We start from the raw sequence: 21229 nt of genomic DNA, 5'->3' as shown, positions 1-21229 counted from the left end.
GATTTGCTGTGGATCGGCGGGTCCACGAAGTCTGCGCAGCAGGAGCTGCAGTTCTGGCAGAGGCGCTGCAGTTGCAGCAGAGAATGTGTTTATGTACTGTTTTGGGCGTAGAACCTGAAAATATTGAGATAACTGCCATAGGGGTCGCCAAATTAGGGACAGAGTGTAATCCCGATAGGCTTCCCCTAGAGTTATTGGCAGGAGAAACTGAAAACGTTGTTGTGGGCGGGGATGTCACAGGGTCATACGGATGCCTTATTATCTCGTGCCCATACGGGGTAACAAATGTTCAACCCCACAGGTATGAACAAGGGGGAGGATATGTGAGGCTGTGGCCTCTGATACAGCTAGGGGGCGCTGTTTGTTCTCCCCAGAATGTGCATGCAGACGGATGAAGTCCATAGGTGTGCATGAGAGTCATGGATTTCCGGTCCGGGTTTTCCATGTGGCTGAAGGCCACAGGTTTGTGTGTGTTTAAAAGCCCTGCAGTAAGGGGTATGGGTGTGTCAGGCCGTGCAGGCCGTGTCAGGTGTCTGGCCAGGTGTACATCAGTGTCAGTCTGGTGTGTGCTGGTCTGCAGAGTGCATGGAGGCCAGCAGAGCCAGCACCCAGGGCAGCTGAATAGCCTGGCATCCGCAGCCTACACAGAGATGCAAGTCGTCCATGGTACTGGTCTCGGATGTGGACAGTCCTGTGCCCGGAGGTGGATATCCTGTGCCCGTAGGAGTCGGATGTGGATAGTCCTGTGCCTGGAGGTGGATGTCCTGAGCCCGTAGGAGTCGGATGTGGACAGTCCTGTGCCCGGAGGTGGATATCCTGTGCTCATAGGAGTCGGATGTGGATAGTCCTATGCCCGGAGGTGGATGTCCTGTACCCGAAAGAGGACTAGCATGTGTAACGATTGCAAACAGGTAGATATGGTGCCCGGCTGCTATCCGGAGGATATCCTGAACTGTGTACGACTGTGTGAGTAATGAGTCTGTAAGAGACTGTGATACAGCGATGCAGGACACTCACGAGAAGTAGTCAGAGGAGGGCTGGTGTGTGTAGTGTCTGCAACATATGAGACTGTGTGTATGGAGACGTATAGAGACTGTGAGATGGCGTGCAGTCGCCCAGGGAAACTGGACAAGGGAAGTCTGGCCTGTTTAGGGACCGCAAATCTAAAGCCATGTGATATGTATTGCTTTGAACCAGGTGTAAACTGGTCACTATTAATATCACTGAAGTTATCTGCATTTATGTGAAGTGGACTTTAATGCTGTGAAGAAACACATTAAAAGAGCCTTTTGTGTTTGAATTTGTGGGTCACTGCTTCTTCACTGCGTACGATGCTACTGCAGCTTTACACAGGACACGTCAATGGCGTATGCTTGAAAGTGGAAGACCCCTTTAAGTGTCAATGTAGCATTATTCTAGAACGCGACTTGTTTTTTTTTTTTATCTAAAGTGGCAGTATGCATCACAGCCCCATGGTTTCATGTATAGGATCCTCAATAACAAGTATGGAACTTACATTAGATCCCTGCCCCACTAGTGGTCCATCTGGGATCAGAGGTCCTATATAAAACCTCTCCCTATTCCACAACATGCATCAGCCGGAGTGTTCTGCTTCCAATTCTCCAATCTGTGCAGGAGTGAGTAATAATATTACATGTGTATTATCTCTGCCAAAGAAAGTGAAAAATGACTCAACTAAGAAAGAGGCCTTGTCAGTAGACAATAGCGGGTCTGTGCCCAGAGGAATTCCAGCGGCTATGTCCCCTACTAAAATCTGCTCCGAGGATCAGCCAGTTCTCAAAGTCATCTTTATGGGCCCACTTACAATTAGCCACAATGTGTCCCCTGCTCGTAGGAACGGATTGTACCCCTATAGCTTCCACCTATTGTGTAAGTGTGCCCTCCATGTAGTGATGGTTACCCCAAAAGGGACACCTTCCAAGTAATAGCTGTATAGCAGCTGCAGTATCCGGACCTGTAGGGATCATCTGATCACCAGTTGGTGAAAGGGGCATATTCTGCATCATAGAGGGGGCTGATCCAGCACCTCTATGCATTACAGGGGTTTTCCAAAATGGCACGTTCTCCCCTATCAGTCTCCCTGATTTGTATGAAGCTGAGGGGACATGGTAGGCCTCTAATACATTTATTAGAAATTGGACTGCTGGAAACAGCAGAGCGCTGTACCCGGCTTTCTCCTGCAGTCCCGTAGACAGTGAATGGACGGGGTGGCAGGGGTTGGGAGGTCGAGCATGCGTACCTCCACTCAATTCAAGGAGCAGAGCCTCATTCTCACCGTTTCAGAGCCTTGGTTTTGGAATCGTTAGGGATCCCAATGATCGGACCCCCAGTCATCAGCAATTATCCTAAAACCTGTGGATAAGGGATAACTTATGACTTGGGGAAAACCAATTCCAACAGTCATAGTGTAATGGCCGGATAGATGGCTGGTGGAGAGAACCAGGATCGATGACAATCAGATGATTACTGCTTTGACTTCATTTAAAAAACTGCTCTTCTTAGAGACACAACCCCTTTAAGGCATTTAGATTAGGGTGGGGGGAGTAGGATACGTGCATTTGTTTTCCTGAGTGGAAACGCCATGTTTTTCAGGAGGTTTGAGATCTGGGGATTTTCTAGAGGAATAAAGGCCCCTTTACTGTAATGATTGGTGGGTGTTATTGACAATGGATGTACCCTCTAAGCAGAATGCGTTAACTATTATTATGCCACGGCCTGGTACAGAGGATCACATGAGGTTACATTTAAATACAGTGGGACAACACAAAAGCCAAAATCTAAGAGTTTATTTTTCGCCATCCGGTCGGCTTCCATTAACACATCGGGGACATTCCAAACAAAAGCTTCCTGTGCTGATGTAGAGCCAAGTCCCTGAGAGCAGCCCCGAGCTCCCGGCAGGCAGGCGTTCTGGGCCCTGGCGCTCTGGAGTTCTCCTAGGGTTGGCCACTTTTAGGAAAGTGGGCCCCAAGTTCTAGAAATACCCCAATTAACAAACTCAGCAGTGTGCAGCTAGCGCAGGATCCTAGCCCACTCTACAAGCAGCCGATGCCGGATGTGCTACGCTGCCCAGCAACAGCAACCAGAGGAATTTGCTCCTATCCGCTGCTGTTTAACCATTTAGACCCCACTGGTAATGTCTTCATAGAGGCATTTAAATGGCGTGGCCGCCAGTCCCCATTTGTCCCCCGTGGCATGACTGCATGGTACCGATGGGTTACCGCTACCAGCCAGGGGGCTGCTGAAGGCCTTCACGACTGCCATCTCCCCGTCAGCAGGCTGTGCAGCATAGGAGCCCATGACTTACACTATATACTGAAGTATATGGAACAAGTGATCAAAGAATCACAGGCTGAAAAATAAAGCGTAATATTAAAAACAAACGTTGAAAAAAAATATATAAAGAAAAAGATATTGAAATTTGGATCATTTTCTTCTCCTCCATTAAAAACCTATCTGTGAGAGTCTGATCTGTGGAAATTAACCCGTATGATAAATGTTGTAGAGAGGAAAAAAATTATTGAAACACCGAAATGGCGTTTTTTCGGTCTCCTCCCTAATAAAATAAAAACGTCACGCGTACCCCAAATCATTTGGTATCAATAAAACGGAGTGAAGGAGGTAAACGGATAGTCCACTACTGGACCACCCGCTATTGATGGACCCAAGGGGGTAGAAAAAAAACTAACAAAACGGTGCCGCTCCTCTGTACTCAAATATCACTGATTGGCTGCAGCGGTACATCAGATGTTGATGCCAGCAGATGTGCATTGTTTATTTTTTGCATGTCTAATAGTGGGGTGGACAGATGCAGACCCCCAGCAGCTCAGTCTCCTAACTCATGGGCTCTTTAGCACCGCCCCCTGGCGTAGTCATGTGACCATACCTGTGCAGGTCCTGAGCACCGGTTTGGCTGCCTCGCCAGGAGCTGGTGGATAAACTCCTCCGCGGAGGGAGAAGTTTGTCCCTGACTGCGTCCTGTAGCTGTCTCGCCGCTACTATGGTAACACGTTAAGGTGAGAAGCGGCTCAGCCTCAGTCTGCGCCCGGACCGCCATCAGTGAGGAGCCGGGGCTCTGCGGGGAGAGGTAGGAGGCTGCGCTGCGGGGCTGTGTATAGCGCTGACATTGCCATCATGCTGTATGTCCCTGCTGATCAGAGTGATGGAGGCGCCAGTCATCTCCTATGTACCGGTCACTCCTATTGATTGTCAGGGATCTCCTCGGCTGCTGTCACTCCTATTTAATGTCAGGGATCTCCTCGGCTGCTGTCACTCCTCTTTAATGTCAGGGATCTCCTCGGCTGCTGTCACTCCTATTTAATGTCAGGGATCTCCTCGGCTGCTGTCACTCCTATTTAATGTCAGGGATCTCCTCGGCTGCTGTCACTCCTATTGATTGTCAGGGATCTCCTCGGCTGCTGTCACTCCTATTGATTGTCAGGGATCTCCTCGGCTGCTGTCACTCCTATTGATTGTCAGGGATCTCCTCGGCTGCTGTCACTCCTATTGATTGTCAGGGATCTCCTCGGCTGCTGTCACTCCTATTGATTGTCAGGGATCTCCTCGGCTGCTGTCACTCCTATTGATTGTCAGGTATCTCCTCGGCTGCTGTCACTCCTATTGATTGTCAGGGATCTCCTCGGCTGCTGTCACTCCTAATGATTGTCAGGGATCTCCTCGGCTGCTGTCACTCCTATTTAATGTCAGGGATCTCCTCGGCTGCTGTCACTCCTATTGATTGTCAGGGATCTCCTCGGCTGCTGTCACTCCTATTTAATGTCAGGGATCTCCTCGGCTGCTGTCACTCCTATTGATTGTCAGGGATCTCCTCGGCTGCTGTCACTCCTCTTTAATGTCAGGGATCTCCTCGGCTGCTGTCACTCCTATTTAATGTCAGGGATCTCCTCGGCTGCTGTCACTCCTATTTAATGTCAGGGATCTCCTCGGCTGCTGTCACTCCTATTTAATGTCAGGGATCTCCTCGGCTGCTGTCACTCCTATTTAATGTCAGGGATCTCCTCGGCTGCTGTCACTCCTATTTAATGTCAGGGATCTCCTCGGCTGCTGTCACTCCTATTTAATGTCAGGGATCTCCTCGGCTGCTGTCACTCCTATTTAATGTCAGGGATCTCCTCGGCTGCTGTCACTCCTATTTAATGTCAGGGATCTCCTCGGCTGCTGTCACTCCTATTGATTGTCAGGTATCTCCTCGGCTGCTGTCACTCCTATTGATTGTCAGGGATCTCCTCGGCTGCTGTCACTCCTATTGATTGTCAGGGATCTCCTCGGCTGCTGTCACTCCTATTGATTGTCAGGTATCTCCTCGGCTGCTGTCACTCCTATTGATTGTCAGGGATCTCCTCGGCTGCTGTCACTCCTAATGATTGTCAGGGATCTCCTCGGCTGCTGTCACTCCTATTTAATGTCAGGGATCTCCTCGGCTGCTGTCACTCCTATTGATTGTCAGGGATCTCCTCGGCTGCTGTCACTCCTATTTAATGTCAGGGATCTCCTCGGCTGCTGTCACTCCTATTGATTGTCAGGGATCTCCTCGGCTGCTGTCACTCCTCTTTAATGTCAGGGATCTCCTCGGCTGCTGTCACTCCTATTTAATGTCAGGGATCTCCTCGGCTGCTGTCACTCCTCTTTAATGTCAGGGATCTCCTCGGCTGCTGTCACTCCTATTTAATGTCAGGGATCTCCTCGGCTGCTGTCACTCCTATTGATTGTCAGGTATCTCCTCGGCTGCTGTCACTCCTATTGATGGTCAGGGATCTCCTTGCCTGCTGTCACTCCTATTGATTGTCAGGGATCTCCTCGGCTGCTGTCACTCCTATTTAATGTCAGGGATCTCCTCGGCTGCTGTCAATCCTCTTTAATGTCAGGGATCTCCTCGGCTGCTGTCACTCCTATTTAATGTCAGGGATCTCCTCGGCTGCTGTCACTCCTATTGATTGTCAGGGATCTCCTCGGCTGCTGTCACTCCTATTGATTGTCAGGTATCTCCTCGGCTGCTGTCACTCCTATTGATGGTCAGGGATCTCCTCGGCTGCTGTCACTCCTCTTTAATGTCAGGGATCTCCTCGGCTGCTGTCACTCCTATTTAATGTCAGGGATCTCCTCGGCTGCTGTCACTCCTATTGATGGTCAGGGATCTCCTTGCCTGCTGTCACTCCTATTGATTGTCAGGGATCTCCTCGGCTGCTGTCACTCCTATTTAATGTCAGGGATCTCCTCGGCTGCTGTCAATCCTCTTTAATGTCAGGGATCTCCTCGGCTGCTGTCACTCCTATTGATTGTCGGGGATCTCCTCGGCTGCTGTCACTCCTATTGATTGTCGGGGATCTCCTCGGCTGCTGTCACTCCTATTGATTGTCGGGGATCTCCTCGGCTGCTGTCACTCCTATTGATGGTCGGGGATCTCCTCGGCTGCTGTCACTCCTATTGATTGTCTGGGATCTCCTCGGCTGCTGTCACTCCTATTTAATGTCAGGGATCTCCTCGGCTGCTGTCATTCCTATTGATTGTCAGGGATCTCCTCGGCTGCTGTCAATCCTATTTAATGTCAGGGATCTCCTCGGCTGCTGTCACTCCTATTGATGGTCAGGGATCTCCTCGGCTGCTGTCACTCCTATTGATGGTCAGGGATCTCCTCGGCTGCTGTCAATCCTATTTAATGTCAGGGATCTCCTCGGCTGCTGTCACTCCTATTGATTGTCAGGGATCTCCTCGGCTGCTGTCACTCCTATTTAATGTCAGGGATCTCCTCGGCTGCTGTCACTCCTATTGATGGTCAGGGATCTCCTCGGCTGCTGTCAATCCTATTTAATGTCAGGGATCTCCTCGGCTGCTGTCACTCCTATTTAATGTCAGGGATCTCCTCGGCTGCTGTCACTCCTATTTAATGTCAGGGATCTCCTCGGCTGCTGTCACTCCTATTGATTGTCGGGGATCTCCTCGCCTGCTGTGACTCCTATTGATTGTCGGTGATCTCCTCGCCTGCTGTCACTCCTATTGATTGTCGGGGATCTCCTCGGCTGCTGTCACTCATTGATTTGTGCTTTGTCTTCTCGGTTTTCTCTCATTACAGTCACTATGGATGCCATTAGTAATATAGACATGGACTTAACCATTTGTTTTCCAGTATGACTGCAACACCATTATCTATGGCACCAACCCCCTCCTGCCCTGATCCACACAGGTCGCCACAGCCCGTAATTCTACTCTAGGTTTTGGTTGTGGATTTTCTAAATTGTATGAAGCTTTTGTGGTCGATGCAATTTGTGATTCTTCTTTTATTTCTGAAAGGTGCAGAGATTCAGGTGGATATCCCCTCTAAGGCAGCATATCATGTCTTGTACAATTGGTGATCCTGCTATCTGGGTCTCTGAGTGTTACAGATCTGGGGAGGACATTGTTAGATGTTGTGTCGCCGAGTGTTCACATCTGACCAGTGGTTGGTAAGGCACTGCTGTGACCGCTATGGGTGGAAAGAGATGGGTAAGGCACTGCTGTGACTGCTATGGGGGGGAAGGAATGGGTAAGGCACTGCTGTGACCGCTATGGGGGGAAAGAGATGGGTAAGGCACTGCTGTGACCGCTATGGGGGGAAAGAGATGGGTAAGGCACTGCTGTGACTGCTATGGGGGGGAAGGAATGGGTAAGGCACTGCTGTGACCGCTATGGGGGGAAAGAGATGGGTAAGGCACTGCTGTGACCGCTATGGGGGGGAAGGGAATGGGTAAGGCACTGCTGTGACCACTATTGGGGAAAGGGATGGGTAAGGCACTGCTGTGACCGCTATGGAGGGAATGGGATGGGTAAGGCACTGCTGTAACCGCTATGGGGGGAATGGGATGGGTAAGGCACTGCTGTGACCGCTATGGGGGGAATGGGATGGGTAAGGCACTGCTGTGACCACTATGGGGGGAAAGGGATGGGTAAGGCACTGCTGTGACCGCTATGGGGGGAAAGGGATGGGCAAAGGGTTGGTTAGGCACTGCTGTGACTGCTATGGGGGAAAAGGGGTGAGTAAGGTGCTGCTGTGACCACTATGAGGGGAAAAGGGGTGATTAAGGTGCTGCTGGGACCACTGTAGGGGGAAAGGGGTGAGTAAGGTGCTGCTGTGACCATTATGGGGGGAAAGGGGTGAGTAAGGTGCTGCTGTGACCACTATGGGGGGGAAAGGGGTGAGTAAGGTGCTGCTGTGTCCACTATGGGGGGAAAGGGGTGAGTAAGGTGCTGCTGTGACCACTATGGGGGGGAAAGGGGTGAGTAAGGTGCTGCTGTGTCCACTATGGGGGGAAAGGGGTGAGTAAGGTGCTGCTGTGACCACTATGGGGGGAAAGGGGTGAGTAAGGTGCTGCTGTGACCACTATGGGGGGGAAAGGGGTGGGTAAGGTGCTGCTGTGACCACTGTGGGGGGAATGGGGTGAGAAAGGTGCTGCTGTGACCACTATTGGGGGGAAGGGGTGGGTAAGGTGCTGCTGTGACCACTATGGGGGGAAAGGGGTGAGTAAGGTGCTGCTGTGACCACTATGGGGGGAAAGGGGTGAGTGAGGTCCCGCTGTGACCACTATGGGGGGGAATGGGGTGAGTGAGGTGCTGCTGTGACCACTATGGGGGGGAATGGGGTGAGTGAGGTGCTGCTGTGACCACTATTGGGGGGAATGGGGTGAGTAAGGTGCTGCTGTGACCACTGTGGGGGGGAAAGGGGTGAGTAAGGTGCTGCTGTGACCACTGTGGGGGGAAAGGGGTTGGTAAGGTGCTGCTGTGACCACTATGGGGGGAAAGGGGTTGGTAAGGCGCTGCTGTGACCCCTATGTAGGATAGGGGGACAGCTCACTGCTGGGACCCCTATGTAGGATAGGGGGACGAGATGTTCCTGTGACCAATGTAGAGGTAAATGCGGGCACGTCTCTTGTGGCCAGAATATGCCACTCTTGCATGTGATGTGCATCTTTCCCCACTGGTGCCATGGATTTAGCTGCCACATACTGCAGTCAATGACTTTTTTCCTTGTGAAATCCTTTTCCATACAGACAGTATTTCCCATCATCTTGTGCTGGGTGATCGGCCCTGTAGCGCTCCTGATGACGGGCAGCTGACTACATACATGGCTAATGGAATCTGGAATATTTCCCAGCATCCTCCTGCCAGAAGTTCCCACTAAGTTGTAGACATGTGATGTTCTCATTGTAGCCACACCCCTCTTTGACAACCAAGTAACAAGTCTGTATTTCGGATCCTTGGACTTTTAAAGTAACGGGACATAATCAGAAGGAGGCCCGGATATTAAGTTTTGCATTGTAGAGTAGCAATCACTGTTGGCACCAAAGCCTGGATGTGACACCGGACACCATGGCACCATTAATAGACGGGAAATATAACTCTGCACAATATTGTGATCTTTACGTCTCCATATACTAGTTAATACTTCCTCATTACATATTTTAAGATTGCAAATGGTTTACAGCATAAGGGTATGTTCACACGTTCCTGATTTCCATCCTTTTTTTTTCAGGACTGTTTTTTTAAAAACTGCAGCTCTTGGCAGAAAACGCAGGTCCTTTTTTTGGTCCTTTTTTGGTCCTTTTTTGATGCGTTTTTTGATCCTTTTTTTTGATCCTTTTTTTATGCAGTTTTCTATGCAGTTAAAATGGCTGAAAATACCCTAACCCTACCCCTAACCCTACCCCTAACCCTACCCCTAACCCTACCCCAACCTTAGTGGAAAGAAAAAAAAAAAAATTCTTAATTTTTTTTTATTGTCCCTACCTATGGGGGTGACAAAGGGGGGGGGGGTGTCATTTACTATTTTTTTTTTTATTTTGATCACTGAGATAGGTTATATCTCAGTGATCAAAATGCACTTTGGAATGAATCTGCCGGCCGGCAGATTCGGCGGGCGCACTGCGCATGCGCCCGCCATTTTGCAAGATGGCGGCGCCCAGGGAGAAGATGGCCGGACGGACGCTGGGTAAGTATAAGGGGGGGAGATTAGGGCACGGGGGGGGCATCGGAGCACGGGGCGGTGGGATTGGAGCACGGGGGGGCGGGATCGGAGCACGGGGGGCAGCCACACTCCGCCCACGCACTTCCGCCCGCTTCCCCGCACTTCCTGCTGCAGCGGTTCTGCACCACAAACCACAGTAAAACCCGCAGATATTTTTTTCATCTGCGGGTTTTACTGCGGGTTTGACCTCACAATGGAGGTCAATGGGTGCAGAACCGCTGCGGCTCCGAAAAAAGAAGTGACATGGTACTTCTTTTTTCCCGCAGCTATTCAGCGCGGTTTTTTTTTTTTTGATTTTCCGCATTGTGGGCACAGCAGTTCCTGTTTTCCATAGGGTACAATGTAATGTACCCTGCATGGAAAACAGCTGCGGACCCGCAGCGGGAAAATCGCGGCAATTCCACAAGAAAAAAAGGATCGTGTGAACATGGCCTAAATGTGAAAAGCCCCTTTAAGGGGGTCATCTCATCATAGACTTGGACCCCCAGTAAGGAGCTGATTATGTGACGGATAGAAGTTCTTCTGATTACAGCTGTCCCTTCTCCTATGATGTCCCTAGGCTGTGATCGTGAATATATAAAGGGGTAGTCAAGATGAGACCTCTCCCTTTAAACTTGTCATACACACTAGTCTGACGATGGGAGCAGTAAAATCTCAGTGCTGTGATGTGATTGTAGGTCATGGTAATGGCTGCCATCCTTCCTCCATCTGCGCTGAGGGCACTTTCTTTACAGCTTTAATCATATGACTGTCATAACAATGATATTGAATAATTGCAGTGTGTAAAACCGATGACATCTCCCGGGAGTGTAAGGTCCAGATCAAGAACCGCCATATCATAAACATCATAAATGTCTGACTGACAAGGAGCTGCTCTCCCAGGGAGATCCCAGTGTGTGCCATCTCCTCTGTCTGGCGGTGCTGCCATCTTCTTTGTCTGGCCGTGCTGCCCTCGCTGGGCACAGATTATAGTGTCAAATTGTTCTGGATCCAAGGTTTAAAGGGACACTGTCACCTGAATTTGGAGGGAACAATCTTCAGCCATGGAGGCGGGGTTTTGGGGTTTTTGATTCACCCTTTCCTTACCCGCTGACTGCATGCTGGCTGCAATATTGGATTGAAGTTCATTCTCTGTCCTCCATAGTACACGCCTGCGCAAGGCAAGATTACCTTGTGCAGGCGTGTACTACGAAGGACAGAGAATGAACTTCAATCCAATATTGCAGCCAGCGGGTAAGGAAAGGGTGAATCAAACACCCAAAAACCCCGCCTCCATGGCTGAAGATTGTTCCCTCCAAATCCAGGTGACAGTGTCCCTTTAAAGTAGTTTCCAATTTTAGAAAATCATGACTGCTTTTGTTGTAGAAACAGCGCCACCCCTTTCATGGTTTGGGTCTGGTATTGCAACTCAGCAATATTAAAGTGAATGTGACTAAGGAGTAATTTCTCCTCACACAACCTGTGGACAGGTATGGCACTGTTGTTGAAAGAAGGCAGCCATGATGGGATCCTTACATATAGCTCCCCATATCACAGCATCCTAGAGTCGGAGACAAAAAGATGAGTTTGGGTGAACTGCTGTTACTCTGTATCTTGTATATTTTGGGTGGAAATGTTGCCAGTTGGGGCATTCTGAAATAATGGGAACACACCCTGTATGACAGCGCTGCCAAGACCATCTCTTACTCTGGAGGACCTGGCACACATGTGCATTGCACTGACAGCTCATTCATTTCAATGGGCACATTGTAATGCTTCATTTTATCCTATGGTGGCGCTACAGGGGGGCTGAACACTTAGAGATTACTCTCCTCAATGGGGCTCCCAGCCTCATAGGACTCTGTGATTAACTCAGCCATTCTAAGAGCGCGTTCATATGTCAGTGCAAATCAGCCCCAGATCGGACCACCATGCACTGACTGGCCGTGGGTCTCCATGACCCGAATGTCACAGCTGTAACTCCGTGGTCGGGAGAGACTAGGCCAGACTGTGCTTTAGCAGTCCCTGCTCAGACCAATTACCACATTATTTTGAATGAACCTTAACAAAGAGTGGCGAATCCCACACATAGCGTGCTCAATTAACCCATTCCTGCCCTACGACATACATTATTTTGTTCATAGGCACAACAATACTTCAGTCATGGCCCAGGCTCTACAGATGTGACTGTGCCATCACTCGCCTGCTTTAAAGGCCAGGGTTGGTTTTAATGATAATTTGGTTGATTAACCCCTTTAGATGCTGTTGTCAATACTGATCACAGCATCAAAGCGGTTAGGAGGTAGAGGACAAGAGCTCCATCTGTCACCTCATCAGCAACCCTGCAATGCAGTCTTGGGGTACCGATGAGCTACCATGGCAGCTTTGAGCCCAATGATTTCCCCTGCATCTGGCATATACCTGATCTTTTTAGGCCATGCCACAGATTGAGATTAAGTACAGTGGCTTGCGAGAGTATCCACCCCCTTGGCATTTTAGTTACTTTGTTACATTGCAACCTGTATTTTATTTTTTTTTTGTAATCCGAATTGTATGTGATGCATCAGCACAAAATAATCTACGTTAGTGAAGTGAGAAAAATATAGGCATAAATTTAAAGTGAGCCTGTCAGTGGCCATTTTCCTGGAGGCCACCGCATTGCAGCAATGAATGTGTGGGGGCTTCCAGGCTTTCACAAAATGCCTTGGAGCCCCCCACATCATAGAACACCACTGCTGAACCTGCCGCACCAGCCTGGGATGGGAGTCATATCGCTGGACCACCGAACACCATCTGTGACCATCCTCCACCAGCGCTGCTGATTTCCCCCCCCCCCCCATAAGCTGACTTTGGATTGTAAGACAGACCCCCATTTGACACATTAATTTTTTTCCCTATTTTCCTTCTGAAAATTTGGGGTGCGTCTTCTAGTCCGGTGTATATATAATTATATTCTGATCTCTGATGATTCCCTGGAGCACCATCAAATCCATTATCATCAAATGGAAAGAACCTGGTACCACAACCAACCTGCCAAGAGAGGGCTGCCCGCCAAAACTTATGCCCAGGCAAGAAGGGCATTAATCAGAGAGGCAGCACAGAGAAAAAAGGTGACTCTGAAGGAGATGTAGAGTTCCAAAGCAGATACTGTAGTATCTGTCCATACAACCACCTATATATAACATATATATATATATATATATATATATATATATATATATATATATATATATATATATATATATTATATTATATTATATATAACATATAACCACCATAGAGGTGGCTTTTATGGAAGAGTGGGCAGAAAAAAAGCCTTTACACACAAAAATTGTAAGGCTCGTTTTTGAGTTTTACAAAAGACTTGGGAGACTCCCCAAATGTATGGAGGAAGGTGCTATGGTCAGATAAGACCAAAATGTAACTTTTAGGCCACCTATGTCTGGGGCCAAACCAACGCAGCTCATTATCCAAAGAACACTATCCCTCAGTGCAACATGGTGGTGGCAGCATCATACTGTAGGGATGTTTTTCAGCAGCAGTGACTGGGGAAATGGTGCAAAATACAGGGATATTTTTTAGCAAAACCTGTTTGTCAGTGATTTGAGACTGGGACAGTTCATCTTCCAACAAGACTATGCCCCAAAGCATACTGCTAAGGCTACGTTCACATTAGCGTTTTGCGGGGCTGCGTCGGGCGCAGCCGCGGCGACGCATGCGTCATGCGCCCCTATATTTAACATGGGGGCGCATGGACATGCGTTGTCTTGCGTTTTGTGACGCATGCGTCTTTTTTGGCGCAAGCGTCTGGGCGCAGAGGACACAGCAAGTTGCATTTTTTTTGCGTCCAAAATCATGCCAAAAAAGGACGCATGTGTCACAAAACAATGCATTTTGCATGCGTTTTTGTTTGCGTTGTGCGTTGCGTCGCCGACGCAGCACCGCACAACGCAAATGTGAACGTAGCCTTAAGCAACACTCGAGTGGTTTAAGAGGAAACGTGTAAATGTTTTGGAGAAGCCTAGTCAAAGCCCAGACATTAACCCAATTGAGAATCTGTGGTCAGATTTGAAGATTGCTATTCACCAGAGGAAACCATCTAACTTGAAGGAGCTGGATCAGTTTTGCCTTGAGGAATGGGCAAAAATCCCAGTGGCAAGATGTGGAAAGCTCATAGAGACTTATCCAAAGCTACTTGCAGCGGTAATTGCCGCAAAAAGAGGCTCTGCAAAGTACTGACTTTAGGGTGGTGAATAGTTATGCACACTGAAGTTTCCCGTTTTTTTGTTCTATTTAATGTTTGCTTCACGGAAAAAAGAAAACCAAATGTTCACAGTTGTAGGCATGTTCTATACACAAACTAATGTAAACCCTCAAAAAATTAGTGAAATTCCAGGTTGTGAGGTTTCAAAACACGAAAAATGCCAAGGGGTTGAATACTTTCCCAAGACCCCTGTATGTTTAACCCTTTATATTCCAGCACCAGTAGATGGTGGTTTTGATGCCCGGGGCCACATATTGCGTTAATATCGCTTAGTGCGTTCTCGTTTCTTTTCTGGAGGCGCAGAGCGAGTCTATTTCCATCCCGCACCACAATAGCTTCTATTAAGCAGGGCGAAGGAACGAGGAAGTGGGGCTAATTATGGAGACTGGAGAGAACCCCCCGCAGTGCCATGCTCGATGGCATAATACAGAACAAAAGAGGCATTCTCTTCTGAGTACTGGAAGGGGATGTTATGACACCGCAATTACGCCGAGTAATAATTCACAATATGTTAGCCATATATAGGAATAGAGTGGGTTACTCGGAAATGGGGCGAGAAACCCTCCCTGCGTTAAATTATTGATGTGTTATTCTTTAAACCAGCGTTTACCAACCGGGATGTTGGTGTTTTATAGCGACCCTCAAACAATAATGGCCATGACATAAGTAGCCGGCGATTGGCACATGATAGCCCCACTTCATGTTCTTCTTTCCGCAGGGAATGTCTAGTCCTTTGCTCCTGTGTAAGGCTGGAATACAGTATGGTGTAAGGCTGGGACACATTATGACAGACTTCTCTCTTAACATCACTAAACATGCACAGTTACAGGTCAATCATAGCAATCTCCATCATGCCCTTTATTCTCTTGGGGTTCCTGCCATTATGTGCCCCTAGAGTCCATGAAATTAATCAGAAAAGGTCTCGGGTATGGCTGCAGGTAAGAAGAGGTTTCCAGGTATCTGCCAGAACTGTAGAGAACAGAAGACATTGACCACGCATCCAAAAATTATTCTACTGTTCTAATGCTGCTATGCAAAAAATGTACAAAACTAAATTCGAGGTTCTTAGTTCAACATTCTGATCAGACTGTATGAAGCCCACTGCCATGTCAAGGCGAACTTCTTGGTGGGTCCCTAGCCTTTTGTTAAACTAAGAACCTCTAATTCAATTTTGTAAATTTCTGCCTAGCAGCATTGGATGAATGTATAGTTTTTGGATGTGTCGTCCAGGTCTTCTTTTTCTACAGTTCTGGCATTTTGCATGGTACTGGTCCATCTGCCAAAGACTACATACTTGGCCGCTGGACCTGGGCAAATTTTACTATAACTGTCATCTCACTCTACCCTTGTTTACTAGACTTGTAGTTTGTGTCCCCTTCACTGTTTAGTATACCAGTGGGGTTTCCCAATCCTCCCTATTATATCTGGGGCGTGTATCCCTGCCCCTCCTTATTCTTCCTAAGTAGTTTGTGTCCCCGCCCCTGCTTATTTTACATGTATAGCTTGTGTCCCCCATGCCTGCTTGGTGTACCTGGAGGAGGTGTGTGTGTGTGTGTGTGTCCCTACCTTTTTGCTACTTATACCTGGGCCATGTGTCCCTGCCCCTGCTTGATATACCTGGGCCATGTGTCCCAGTCCCTGCTTGGTATACCTGGGCCGTGTTATCCCGCCCCTGCTTGGTATACCTGGGCCGTGTGTCTCTGCCCCTGCTTGGTATGCCTGGGTTGTGTGTCTCTGCCTCTGCTCGGTATACTTGGACCGTGTGTCTCTGCCCCTGCTTGGTATACCTGGGCCGAGTGTCCCCGCCCCTGCTTGGTATACCTGGGCCGTGTGTCTCCGCCCCTGCTTGGTGTACCTGGGGCGTGTTATCCCGCCCCTGCTTGGTATACCTGGGCCGTGTTATCCCGCCCCTGCTTGGTATACCTGGGCCGTGTGTCTCTGCCCCTGCTTGGTATGCCTGGGTTTTGTGTCTCTGCCTCTGCTCGGTATACTTGGACCGTGTGTCTCTGCCCCTGCTTGGTATACCTGGGCCGTGTGTCTCCGCCCCTGCTTGGTGTACCTGGGGCGTGTTATCCCGCGCCTGCTTGGTGTACCTGGGGCGTGTTATCCCGCCCCTGCTTGGTATACCTGGGCCGTGTGTCTCCGCCCCTGCTTGGTATACCTGGGTTGTGTGTCTCTGCCTCTGCTCGGTATACTTGGACCGTGTGTCACCGCCCCTGCTTGGTATACCTGTGCCGTGTGTCCCCGCCCCTGCTTGGTATACCTGGGCCGTGTGTCTCTGCCCCTGCTTGGTATGCCTGGGTTGTGTGTCTCTGCCTCTGCTCGGTATACTTGGACCGTGTGTCTCTGCCCCTGCTTGGTATACCTGGGCCGAGTGTCCCCGCCCCTGCTTGGTATACCTGGGCCGTGTGTCTCCGCCCCTGCTTGGTGTACCTGGGGCGTGTTATCCCGCGCCTGCTTGGTATACCTGGGCCGTGTTATCCCGCCCCTGCTTGGTATACCTGGGCCGTGTGTCTCTGCCCCTGCTTGGTATGCCTGGGTTTTGTGTCTCTGCCTCTGCTCGGTATACTTGGACCGTGTGTCTCTGCCCCTGCTTGGTATACCTGGGCCGTGTGTCTCCGCCCCTGCTTGGTGTACCTGGGGCGTGTTATCCCGCCCCTGCTTGGTATACCTGGGCCGTGTGTCTCCGCCCCTGCTTGGTATACCTGGGCCGTGTGTCTCTGCCCCTGCTTGGTATACCTGGGTTGTGTGTCTCTGCCTCTGCTCGGTATACTTGGACCGTGTGTCACCGCCCCTGCTTGGTATACCTGTGCCGTGTGTCCCCGCCACTGCTTACCAGAACCGTACAATGTGAACCTGAGTACTGGCATGTCTCATCTCCGCTCTAGTTCTATGGTCCTTGTCACTAGGAACACTGGTCTCATACACAGAATTCTGCAGACGTCCTGATACTTCAGCTCAAGGTTACATGATGGAGCTAATTCATATCCCCCCAACTACTTTAAGTCGCTCCCACGCAGTAGTTGTTAAATTAACCCCATAGGGTTCCCTGGAAAGCTGTTCTGCAAGCCTTATCTTCAAGGCTGCAATTACTCTTAGAAGAATAAAAAAAAAGCTTGTCATCAGCTGAAGGAATATTATGTTACAAGGCAATTACACTATAGTGCTTGGATTGCAATGAAATATTTACATGCAGCAGTTGTATTCCTCTGTGATAGCCTTTTGGGCTGCTTCAGATCCAATCTACCGTGTAGTGATCACTTAGACCAGCGTGTATTAAGCTTGGCAACGTTACATCTGCTCTTTTCTGCTGAGTTAATACCACGGTCTGTGTCTTAAGTGCCTGGAGGGTTGAATGGATATCTTACAGTGCATGCTTATCCTTAAACAATGGTAGCAGCCATTCTGGAGACTTGGGTCTGCACTCTGGTGTCAGGACCGCCCTGGAGTGATGGGGCTGAGCAGCCGTACCTGAACAATCTCAAAGATGACAGTGGCCTGCTTTTAGGAATAAAAGCAAACCCTCTTTTGTACTCTTTGAAAACTCTGCATTAAACCATTCTTATTCCTCCTGGAAATATAGAAGACTAAGATTGCCACTCACCTTGTCAGGGAGAAGTAGAGCTTCATATTCTAACCACGTCCATTCAGTGCCAACCACATCTGTAACCGTGCGGGAAGACACTTTATTGGCTGCAGACACCTTTTTTATCAATTTAGTCCTAGATTTCCAGGAGGAACAGTAAAAAATAACAATGGTAGAAGATCTATTATAACTATGCCAAATTGACATGTCAGGATGGATGAGGCTCTCTGATTTTTTTTTATTTTGTGACCTATCAGGGCATCGGAGATGATGCTATTACCAATGTCTTAAATTAAAGGGTATGGTCATCCTTGACTACCCTCAGCTTGTTGCTCAAATTAGATGTCTTACCAGAGCTGAAGAAGTACCATCCTCTGGCAATTTTCTCAGGCCTTTGAGGGCCACACATCGAATTCCAGCCTGGCTTCCCAGTTTGTCTGATCTCAATGCTCTGATTCTGTTACAGTTCTTTGGTGTAAACAGGTGTCAAACCCTAAAACAGGCGGTCTTGTAGAAATCTTGCAGAAACCTCAGGGGTTAAACTCCCATCAATCCATTCCATCATCACCTATTGGCCAAATTAAGCCCTGTCCCAGAGTGTGTGCTTGGTAATTTAATGTCCTGCATGCAGTTTGTTGGGGGGAGGCTCCTGCTGCAGCAAGTTGTCTTACAGCCAGACACAGGACAGTGGGATGGAGTGTGACTGATCTCCTGTGAGACTCAGTCAGTGGTGACGTCTTTTTTTTTTTTATATAAATTTTCATCTTATTACATACTTTTATTTTTTGAGCACTTTCTGTTCAGTGTTCTTAAAGTTTGTACTTTCCGTATAGAGATATTTTGAAGACAATTGTAACCAGAAATGCCTAATTCCTCCAGTAGCCCCCGCAAATATCCATGGATTCCTGACATGTCTGTAATTAGGAAGCGGTAATTCCACAGATAGTGTGCCATTATATACAGTATACTGGAAGCTTAGAACAAAGTGATATTATTAGCCACCGTTACTCATCCCCGTAAGCCGGGGTTTGTTAGGGTGGTAGCACACAGCCCCACAGTACATTTACTCACCGTCAGCAGAGACCGTGATCGGTGTAGATGACTCCTCTGCTCTGATGAACAGTAACAGGACAAGCTTATGGAAAAGAAGGTAAAAATGCCCGAGTTTACCCATCCCATCCAATATCGTATAAACACAAATTGCCAATTTCATAGTCCCAGGATTTGAGACCTTGATGCTTTTCTGCATATTCTCTGCCGGCTTAATTTCTTCTACAATCAATGTAGTATCTCGACTAAAGGGTTCGACTACCATGGTCCTCACCTATCCCGATAGCTGGGTTCTGAAATGCCCTGGCTGAATGGAGCGGAGGTTAATCATGTGCACTGCAGCTCCATTCATTCTAATAGGAACGCCAAAGATCGGCCAGCGGCTGCAATCGGCAAACTTCGGTACTCGCATTAAGAATGAATGGAGTGGCAGTACGTATGATCTACCTCTGTTCCTCTCATTCCAGTTCTCTGGATCAGTGGGTACCACGGCGGTCGAATCCCTAGCTATTGTAAAGTTATAACATTTAAACTTGGGAACACCCCCTTAATGTCACCTTCATTGTCTATATGTAACCCAATTTCAGAAAAAAATAATACTGCACATATATTAGTGAGAAACTGTTCCCTACTGGTTCTGCTGGGGACTATGTAACACTGTCCGAGCAGAGGGGCTGAACTGGTGTTGGCAACAGCATTAAGCAAGGTCAAGTGCAGAAAGTACTGGGAGGATTTATTGGCTGCAGAGTAAAGTTTCATAATGGGGATGCAGCAAAATAGAAAGCGGGAGGCTACCCATGTTTTGTTTTTTTATTTATTTGAAATAAAAATCAACACCCTGTTTGCTTTTTATTATTAAATGTGTAAAAGTTATACTCCCCTTATGCCTATTCCATTGAAGCCCTTGTCTCCTGTAAAGGACAAAATAATAAACAACCGTAATACTCACCTTACGCCTAATCCATTAAAGCCCTTCTCACTTGTAAAAAAAATAATAATAAATAAATAATGAAAAAAAATTAAACAACCATATCCCTCACCAGTCCAAAGTGAAGATTGGCAATACTGTCCCACCCCATAATCTATGTATGCGATATCTGGTTTACAACCTGACATGATGCGACCATCCAGGCTGAAAACCAGGACACAGTGAGGTAAAAAAGGGTGTTGATTTTTATTTCAAATAAAGGATTTTATTAATGCTGTGTTTATTTCCAAACTTACTATGGGGTTACTAAAATGTGCATCTTATAGACGCCTCTCCATTACCAACCCCTGGGCTTGATATGAGCTGACAATACAAAGTTGACATCAACGCCAACCCTGTTACCCCACTTGCCAGCACCATAGGGTAAGTGGGAAGAGCGAGGCTAACCGCCGGATTTGGCACACCTTATGGATGTGCCATTTCTGGGGCGGCTAAGGGCCGATGTTGATAGCCTGAGAGGGGGCAATATCTCTGGCCCCTTCCTAATCTATTAATATCAACCCACAGCTATCTGTTTAGCATTTTCTGGGTTGAATTTTTGGTGGACTTTACGTCATTTTATATATATATATATTTATTGAGCCCTCCATAAATTTATCAGTAAAGGCTAAGCAAACATTTGAGAGCTGTTATTAATAGCATGGGGACCTTATGGGGTATTGACCCTTGTCCCAGATTATTAACATCAGGCCCCAGCTGTGGGTTTTCTCTCTGCTGGTTCTGAAAATTACGTGACCAGGAGACAATGATGAGAGCTGCCTTCAGCCGCTGGCACCTGGGAACAGCACGAACTGTACTGCTTGTTCCCAGGCTCCGGTACGTGTCACTGTGATGACACACGGATGTTCAGAGAGGTCCCTGTTTGATGCTAGCTACAAAACGGTGTCTCCTGCTTTGGAGGACCCGACACATCATTGCATTACAACGGCCCAGTGATTTATATGAGAGCTGTGGAATGCCTCGTTTTCCATTTGGGGGCGCTCTAGGAGTTTTGAACACTTACTGCAAAATTCCATGTGATCTCTGGGTGTCCCATCTGGCTTTCTGATCAGAAGATGTGATTTCGGTGGAGGTCTGATACCTGGCACACCACCGAGCAGCTGTTCTAAGCTGTGGCCGCAGCCGACTCTAAACACATTGAACGGAGCTGCGCTGCACAGCTTCATTCAATGTATAGCGCTGTTCAAAAGAATAGGAGTTGCTCTGCAGTACATCCGCTGCACAACCTCTTTAAGGTCAATGTTTTGTGCTTCTCATACTTGTGAAGCAAAAATATTGTTTGCCTTAGGCTAGGTTCACATTGTGTTAGGGTGATCCGTTTAACGGATC

At 48.2% G+C, this 21229-nt stretch overlaps 1 protein-coding gene across 3 annotated transcripts in view; it reads left to right on the top strand.

The window, feature by feature from the left end:
- Window positions 1-3962: 3962 nt before the first annotated feature.
- The window catches only part of PKIG (cAMP-dependent protein kinase inhibitor gamma), a 90712-nt gene continuing 73445 nt past the window's right edge, over window positions 3963-21229 (top strand). For 2 of the 3 annotated variants that reach the window (XM_069751252.1, XM_069751250.1), the window contains exon 1: window positions 3963-4105. The gene's annotated coding sequence lies outside the window, so the exon portion shown is untranslated. The remainder of the gene's footprint in view (window positions 4106-21229) is intronic. The other variant, XM_069751251.1, reaches the window with a different exon arrangement.

Source organism: Ranitomeya imitator, chromosome 2 (assembly GCF_032444005.1).
Source record: "Ranitomeya imitator isolate aRanImi1 chromosome 2, aRanImi1.pri, whole genome shotgun sequence".
Taxonomy (NCBI): domain Eukaryota; kingdom Metazoa; phylum Chordata; class Amphibia; order Anura; family Dendrobatidae; genus Ranitomeya; species Ranitomeya imitator.
Note: the sequence above shows the minus strand (reverse complement) of the source record. Positions and strands in the feature narration are given on the sequence as shown.